This window comes from Muntiacus reevesi, chromosome 2 (assembly GCF_963930625.1).
Source record: "Muntiacus reevesi chromosome 2, mMunRee1.1, whole genome shotgun sequence".
Lineage (NCBI taxonomy): Eukaryota > Metazoa > Chordata > Mammalia > Artiodactyla > Cervidae > Muntiacus > Muntiacus reevesi.
The window spans coordinates 272,485,172-272,494,195 of NC_089250.1; the positions used below are offsets into that span (position 1 = coordinate 272,485,172).

General features: G+C 37.8%; 1 pseudogene; it reads left to right on the plus strand.

The window, feature by feature from the left end:
• Nucleotides 1-3,472: 3,472 nt before the first annotated feature.
• On the plus strand, nucleotides 3,473-8,009 carry LOC136157601 (vomeronasal type-1 receptor 4-like; annotated as a pseudogene).
• The last annotated feature ends 1,015 nt before the right edge of the window (nucleotides 8,010-9,024 follow it).

The following is a 9,024-nucleotide window of genomic DNA, read 5'->3' on the forward strand; positions in this document are numbered from 1 at the left end:
ATTTAGTCACTAAGTCATGTCCAACTCTGAGAACGCATGGACTGTAGCCACCAGACTCCCCTGTCTATGGGATGTCTCAGGCAAGAATACTGGAGTGGCTTGCCATTGTCTTCTCTAGGGGATCTTCCCAGTCCAGGGATTGAACCTGCATCTCCTGCATTGGCAGGCAGATTCTTTACCACTGAGCCAGCAGGGAAGCCTGCTAGAAAACAGGAAAATGCTTTAAATAAGAAGAAAGAAAAAAACATAATGATGGTCTATAGCAAAGACACATAGGAGTCACCTAAAAGACCTCCCAATGATCAAGTTGAACAATTTTATTTCGAAGAAAGTAGTTTTGGATTATAACTCACAGTATAAAAGAAACGTGCATCAGTCTAAACTGACAATGAATACAATTGAAGAAATAATTTATTCAGTAAACAGAACTCTTTTTCAGAAATATTCCACAAAATTGTGTTGAAAGTATATCATGGAAAATGTGGAACATAACATCCCATTTTTTAAAATTAATTAACTAAGTAATTAACTTTTTTTTTTTTTGCTTTACAGTATTGAGCTGGTTTTGCCATACATTTACATGAATCCTCCATGGGTGTACATGTGTTCCCCACCCAGAACCCCCCTCCCACCTCTCTCCTCATCCCTTCCCTCTGGGTCATCCCAGTGCACCAGTCCCGAGCACCCTGTATCATGCATCAAACCTGGACTAGCGATTCATCTCATGTAAGATAATTTACATGTTTCAATGCCATTCTCCCAAATCATCCCGCCCTCACCTTCTCACACAGAGTCCAAAAGACTGTTCTATAGATCTGTGTCTCTTTTGCTGTCTCACATACAGGTTTATCATTACCATCTTTTTAAATTCCATATATATACGTTAGTATACTGTGTTGGTGTTTTTCTTTCTGGCTTACTTCGCTCTGTATAATAGGCTTTAGTTTCATCCACCTCATTAGAACTGATTCAAATGTATTCTTTTTAATGGCTGAGTAATATTCCATTGTGTATATGTATCACAGCTTTCGTATCCATTCATCTGCTGATGGACATCTAGGTTGCTTCCATGTCCTGACTATTTTAAACAGTGCTGTGATGAACATTGGGGTACATGTGTCTCTTTCAACTCTGGTTTCCTCGGTGTGTATGTCCAGCAGTGGGATTGTTGGCCATATGACAGTTATATTTCCAGTTTTTTAAGGAATCTCGACAGTGTTCTCCATAGTGACTGTACTAGTTTGCATTCCTACCAACAGTGTAAGAGGGTTCCGTTTTCTCCACACCCTCTCTAGCATTTATTGCTTGTAGACTTTTGGATAGCAGTCATCCTGACTGGCGTATAGTGGTACCTCATTGTGGTTTTGATGTGCCTTTCTCTCATCATGAGTGATGTTGAGTATCTTTTCATGTGTTTGTTAGCCATCTGTATGTCTTTTTTAGAGAAATGTCTGTTTAATTCTTTGGCCCACTTTTTGATTGGGTCTTTTATTCTTCTGGAATTGAGCTTCAGGAGCTGCTTGTATATTTTTGAGATTAATTCTTTGTCTGTTGCCTCGTTTGCTATTATTTTCTCCCATTTTCAAGGCTGACTCCTTGCTTATAGTTTCTTTTGTTGTGCAGAAGCTTTTAATTAGGTCCCATTTGTTTATTTTTGCTTTTATTTCCAGTATTCTGGGACGTGGGTCATAGAGGATCCTGATGTGGATTATGTCAGAGAGTGTTTTGCCTATGTTTTCCTGTAGGAGTTTTAGAGTTTCTGGCCTTACGTTTAGATCTTTAATCCATTTTGAGTTTATTTTTGTGTATGGTGTATATGACTAACAATGAGAAAAAAGAAAGAGAAATTAAGAAAACAAGTCCATTCACCATTGCAACGAAAAGAATAAAATACCTAGGAATATATCTACCTACAGAAACAAAAGACCTATATATAGAAAGCTATAAAACACTGGTGAAAGAAATCAAAGAGGACATAAATAGATGGAGAAATATACCATGTTCATCGATCAGAAGAATCAATATAGGGAAAAAGAGCATACTACTCAAAGCTATCTATAGATTTAATCCAATCCCTATCAAGCTATCAATGGTATTTTTCAGAGAACTAGAACAAATAATTTCACAATTTGTATGGAAATACAAAAAACCTCAAATAGCCAAAGCAGTCTTGAGAAGGAAGAATGGAACTGGAGGAATCAACCTACCTGACTTCAGTCCCTACTACAAAGCCACAGTCATCAAGACAGTTTGGTACTGGCACAAAGACAGAAATATAGATCAATGGAACAGAATAAAACGCCCGGAGATAAATCTATGCACCTATGGACACCTTATCTTTGACAAAGGAGGCAAGAATATACAATGGAGAAAAGACAGTCTCTTTAACAAGTGGTGCTGGGAAAACTGGTCAACCACTTGTAAAAGAATGAAACTAGATCACTTTCTAACATCCCATTGTTAAATGTGGTCTGCATAGAGTGTTTTCCTTTGAAGAGTACACCATGAAAAGAGACAAAATAACTTCTCATGAACAAATCAGAGGCACCCTACTTCATCCAGGACACTGAAGCTAATATCAACAGTGATAAACCATGTTGATTGTATGGACCAATGTATGATATGATGTAATGAAAATGGCTCTTACAGCTTTGCAGTCTTCCTCCCCAAAACACAGAACCCAAGTATAATGATGAGAGAAGTGTCACATTAATATCAGTTAAATGTCATTGCAGAAAATGCTGGAATAGTGCTCCTCAAATCTGTCACATCATTAAATCTGAGAAATGTCTGACTAATTGTCTTGGCAAAGAGAAGCCTAGATAGAGGTGACTACAGTGCAAGATTTGGTATCTGGATCAGTTCTTGGAAAAGAAAATGGATATAAAGGGAAAATTGAGAAAACCTGAATAAAGTGTTGACTTTAGTTAACACATTCATCACTATTGGTTTGTTAATTATGACAACTTTATACACCAAATAGAGGATTTTAAGAGTCAATGCATTGAGTGTGAGATACATGTGAACTCTGTAAAGTCTTGCCACTCTTGTAAATCAAAAGTTGTTCTAAAATAAAATCCTTCTAAAAAACATGACTAGAATTCCCAAAACATAATTGAGTTAACTGCACAGTCTTTTCTCCTGAGTCTTCCCTTGGAATAAATACCAAGAGGGTGATATTCCCTGCCTGATTTTCAGCAATCTCAGTTAAGAGGTAGGAGGAGGTAAGTGTCTCCTTCAGGGCACACATAGAAGCCTTGGGTCTTTTATATGGTGCTTGGATGGGACATTCCAATACCTGAGATCAACATTTTCACTCACCTGTTAATCTAGCAACATTAGGAGCAAGCAGCCAATGGTGATACATTCATTAGTTTCTTAAATGTTCAAAAGTATTATAAAGAGAGTCACCCAGAAACTCACTTATTCTAACAGGCAGATGTGTTGGGAGTCTGCGCTGCTGAATCAGGGCATGGACTATCTGTGCAATGTTTACTGCTGGAAAAAAGCTCGTTAGTGTTTTCACTTCTAATTAGATTAGAAAGCCATTTCCGAAAACAGAAACTGATGAAAAACTCTCCCTTAAATTCCATTTCCCTAGAATTACTCCTCATAACAACAGGCTCATGGCATTATTTCAAATTCATAAAATGAAATCTTGTATATTGTACACTGTACATTGTAATTGTATATCGTATATTATATATACTTCCCAGCTGGCTCAGTGGGAAAGAATCTGCCTGGCAGTGCAAGAGTCCCAGGAGATGGGGATTCGGTCCCTGGGTCAAGGAAGATCCCCTGGAGAAGGAAACGACAACCCACTCCAGTATTCTTGCAGTGTTTCTCCCATGGACAGATTGGCATATGCAGCAATGACAATGAGTGCTATACAACTTCATGCTAACCTTAAATTCACAAAAAACATAACGAATATAAGAAGGGTAACACTTGACTGTAAATGTACTTCTTTTTTAAAAAGATTTTTTGATGTGAACCATTTTTAAACTCTTTATAGAATTTGTTACAGTATCCCTTCTGTTTTATGTTTTGATTTAGACAGCAAAATTTTACCTCCATGACCAGGGATCAAACCTGCACACCCTGCGTTGAAAGTCTTAACCTCTGGACCACCAGAAAAGTTCTAGGTCCTCTTTTTCTTCTTTTTTACCCTGATCCCCCCAGTAGAGGCTTATCAGTTTTGTGCATCTTTTCAAAAAACCAGCTCTTGCTTTCATTGACTTTTCCTAATGGTCTTTTGATGTCTGATTTTAAATTTTTCTCTTTCCTCTATATCACTTCCACTCTCTGATATCTTTGACATTATGTGTAGTTCTTTTTCTAATTTCTTTATTTGGTAGGTTAGACTGTTTATTTGAGATTTATATTGCTTCTTGAAATAGGCTTTTATCCATATCAATTTCCCTCTAGAACTTCTTTTGCTGTGTTTTATAGATTTTGAAATTTTCTGTTTTTATTTTTATTTGCTTCAAGGTAATTCCTCATTTTCTTCTGATTTCACATGGCTATTAATAGCCTGTTGTTTAGTGTCCAGGTTTGATCCTCTTGAATTAGGTAATTGTCAAAATCACTGAGCCATCATATCTAGGTGATTTTATTTTATGGCATACACTTTTTCAATCCCTATCCCTTTTTGATTGTGTATATGTCCCACATCCATTCCTTATCACAGAGGTTGATGATAATAAATTATATTTTCCTACAAGATTTCCATAATAATTGGCATCAAGTTATGATGATGAGTCTAAATTGATTTGATTTGTGCCAGTAGTCCATATAATGAGCGTTTAATCATATTCCTCCTTTTCTCTTTGTCTCTTCGAATATACTTCCCAGGTATTTTGTCTAATTCCATTTCTCTACCAGTACTTTTTTTGATGATTTGGTTCAGTGGTTGAAGGTGAGGAAAGTACTAGTTTCAGAGCAGAGACATATCACAAGGAAGTAATGAATCCAGAGGGACACGCATGGCTTATGTCAGTCCCTAATGTGTGGAATTTCAGCATTTCCTGCTTTCCTCCTCATGAGACCCTGTTGCCGTCAGTGATCATGAAAAAGAAAATGCCTCTCAAATATATCCAGTTGTCTCATAAGTGTGCCAACTAGAAACTTGTAATTGCTTCCAGTAATTAACAACTGAGAGAAAAGTTTTCAGAAATGTTCTTGGCTCCCAAGCCTGCACGCCCGTCGCTGCTGGTAGTGAAATGATCATTGCAGCTTTGATGGGAGAGGAGCGGAGGACACAGCATCTCAAACCTACATATCAGGGACTGACTGCCTGCCTTCCATACACAAACTGGGTATAATGACCATCAGGGAGCCCACTGTCCTGGCAGAAGGAAGGTGTCAAATAAGGATGTTCTATTTCAGTCTGAGAGGCAGAGTGTGTAAAAGAGAGGCAGATCAAGATGCTGAGTGATCATATCAGAAAGAGGCAGCCTTCTGCGTAGTCACTGGATTCAGTGCCAACACCATGCATAAGGTAGTAAAATCCTGAATCATGAGCCAAGATGGCAAGGAGAGATGGGGTCCTAACCCTAAACCAATTCTTGCTGGCTCTTCCTGGAGTTTAATTTAATCCTCACTGACAGTGGCTGTTGTGACTTAGTCCAAGTGATAACAAAATCTGATTTTGTTTAAGGTGTTTAAGAATGTAGATATAAAATCAATTTTCTCTTGAGTCGGCCTCAGAGGAATCATAGACTAAATGTTCAGGATGACTAGAGAGGCCACAATAATAACTCCAAGGTGGCAGTAAACAGTTTGATGAGTGTGCAAAAATCATGTAATTCTGTACAAAAAAACGAATACAACTGGAAATGGCTTGAAGGGAAATGTTTTCTCTGACTCTGGATGTTAATGGAGACAGTAATTGTGTCCTAACTGAAAACATCCAGAGTCCATTGATTATGGTGAAGTTGTCTTCACTCTTCATGTAATGAAATGAGTAGTTAAAGAAACTTCACATAATGCAAAGTTTCAGGCAGCAGCTCTCAGTCATATATCGTATTGTTTCTGCCCATTGAAAAGATATTTCAATATGAATCTAAATACCTACTATTTTAATTTATAAAATACATAAGAATAGATCCCTTGCAGGTGCTGATTTGTATCTATCTCTGGTATGTCATTTGAAAAGTCTAATTCATTGCCATATATTCAATTAACTCTGCTATTAATGAATAGATATCTGTATCACTGGAAAATAATAATAATTAACTTTTTCCTTTTGTACTACATCATCATGTATGACTATTTTATGTCCCAAGTTAATGACATTATATGGAATTATTTAACAATTTCTGGAGTACTTGCAGTATAACTGCTTTTCTGAAATAAAAGCAAAAGATTTCCTGTTTCCATCCTCATTCTGAGTCATCCTCATCTTCATGACATTACCTGGTCCTGGGGAAGGCTCTTCCCATATTCTCCTGGCAGGCAGCAGTACATGCACATATACTAAGAAATCTGAATTCTCATTTATAATACAAAGTGCTTTTCAAAACTGGAATCTTGTCAATAAAAATTATGAAATAGCAGCAATCAAATATCAAAGAACAAGCTCTGAAAACAAAACTAAATATCAATCTGAATTATTATATGAACAATTAAATAACTTTTTGGAAAAGTCAGGGTTCAAGGCACTATCTTTACCAGTCCAGTGGGTTTCAAGTCCTCACTCTGTCCTAAGAGCATATTTTGACAAATATCCAATCTCTCTGTGCTTATGTCACCCTCCTCTGTTTCATTAACGTCACATTATTACCTGCCTCACAGACTGTTGAAGAATGAAGATGTGATCATATGTAGAGCCTGCGGCTTCTAACTTTACATATTAATGCTCTTTAAATATTATGCATGCAACTTTTTAAAGCTGCTGATAACTGAAAAACATAAAGTAAATATTTCTTAGGGGAATTAAGGGTAAATGGAGAATAATGGATTTCAGCTGACATGATGCATGTAACCCACACATCATGTTCCCATGCAGGACATTTTAACTCACAAGACAAGCATCAGTGAGTGAACTGAGAGGATGGCCAGCAGCGATTTGAGAATATCTTGTCAAATATCTTATCTCTGTTATCTTCTTAACACAGACTGTGGTTGGAATCCTGGGGAATATCTCACTCCTTTGCCATCATATCACCATTCACTTCACTGGCTCCAGGTTAAGGTCCACGGATTTGATACTTAATCACCTGATTGTGTCAACTCCTTAGTCCTCCTCTGTAAAGGGGTCCCCCAGACAATGGCAGTGTTTGGGAGGAAGCATATTCACAGTGATTTTGACTGCAAACTTCTCTTCTTTCTGCACAGAGTGGGGAGGGGAGTGTCCATCGGTAGCATCTGCCTCTTGAGTGTCTTTCAGGCGATCACGATCAGTCCCTGGAACTCCAGGTGTGCAGTGCTGAAAGTAACAGCTCCCAAGTACATGGTTCTCTCTATTTCCCTGTGTTGGATCCTGCAAATGCTGGTAAATTTCATTTTTCCTCCACATATAAATGGCAAATGGAATGACAAAAGCCACATAAACAGGAAGGATTTTGGATATTGTTCTGTTCATCATGACAAAATCCAACAGTTATTGTCTGCAGCATTGCTATCACTCCTGATGTTCTGTGTTTGAGGCTCACGCTCTGGGCCAGCAGCTTCATGGTTTTCATCCTGTACAGACATAAGCATCGTGCTCAACACATTCGTAGGACCGATACCCCTCCAAATTCTCCCCTGCGTCCAGAGCTACCAAAACCATCCTTCTCCTGGTGAACACTTTTGTCTATTTTTATACTCTTTCCTCAGTATTTCAACTGATGATGGCCCTTTTTGATTATCCCAGCTGGTTCCTTGTGAATATCACTGTAATCTTGGCTTTGTGTGTCGCAAGTGTCAGTTCCTTTCTGCTCATGAGCTGTGACTCCAATGTACACAGACTCTATTTTGCCTGCATAAGGAACACAAAGTCACCTACTATTATGAGAAATGTGTGAATTGGGTGTATTTCTGAAGTGTAGAGTTGACCATTCATCAATTCACCTCAGTTGTTGTTCAGACATTTAGTCATGTCTGACAATTTGGACTGCAACACGCCAGGCTTCCCTGTCCTTCAACATCTCCTGGAGTTTGCTCAGACTCATGTCCATTGAATTGATGACATCATCCAACCATCTCTTCCTCTGTCATCCTCTTTTCCTGCCTTAAATCTTTCCCAGCCTCAGGGCTTTTCTAATAAGTCATTTCTTTGCATACGGTGGTCCAAGTATTGGAGCTTTAGTATTAGTCCTTCTAATGAATATTCAGGATTGACTTCCTTTAGAATTAACTGGTTTGATCTCCTTGGAGTCCAAGGGACTCCCAAGAGTTTTTTCCAACACGACAGTCCATATTATCAATTCTTCAGTGGTCAGCCATCCTTATGGCTTCACCTCAGAGACCTAGCTAAAATTTTGAATCTCAAGAGAATGGTAAACAAGACATGCTGAGCATCTTCTTCAAATAAACAATTGTAATAGTATTGTCATGACATACAGTTATCTTGTAAAGAATTATATGATTGAATTTTCTAATACTTTCAGAAAATTAGTTCAGAATTTATGTGATAATAAAATCAAGTCTTGAAACTATCTGCATTTTTTTTCAATATTTGGAGGCTAATTACTTCACAACATTGCAGTGGGTTTTGTCATACATTGACATGAATCAGCCATGGAGTTACATGTATTCCCCAATCTGCATATTATAAGCTATTCAGGTGTATAGTTTTCAGTCTGCAACAATAAGTTTCCTAGAAGTTATACAGGCACGAACTTATAGAGAAAGGTATGCATGACTATGGGTTAACATGTGCAATAGTCATTAATGAAACAGAACAAGTTAATGTCCTCACAGAATAAAGAGTGACCTGGTGTGTAGTTGGAATTTAAAATCCATCTCCTTCAGTAGAGACTTTGGCAGTCCATTATGAGTTTTATAGATAACATGCCTAGAGAGGTGGTAGTACTTATT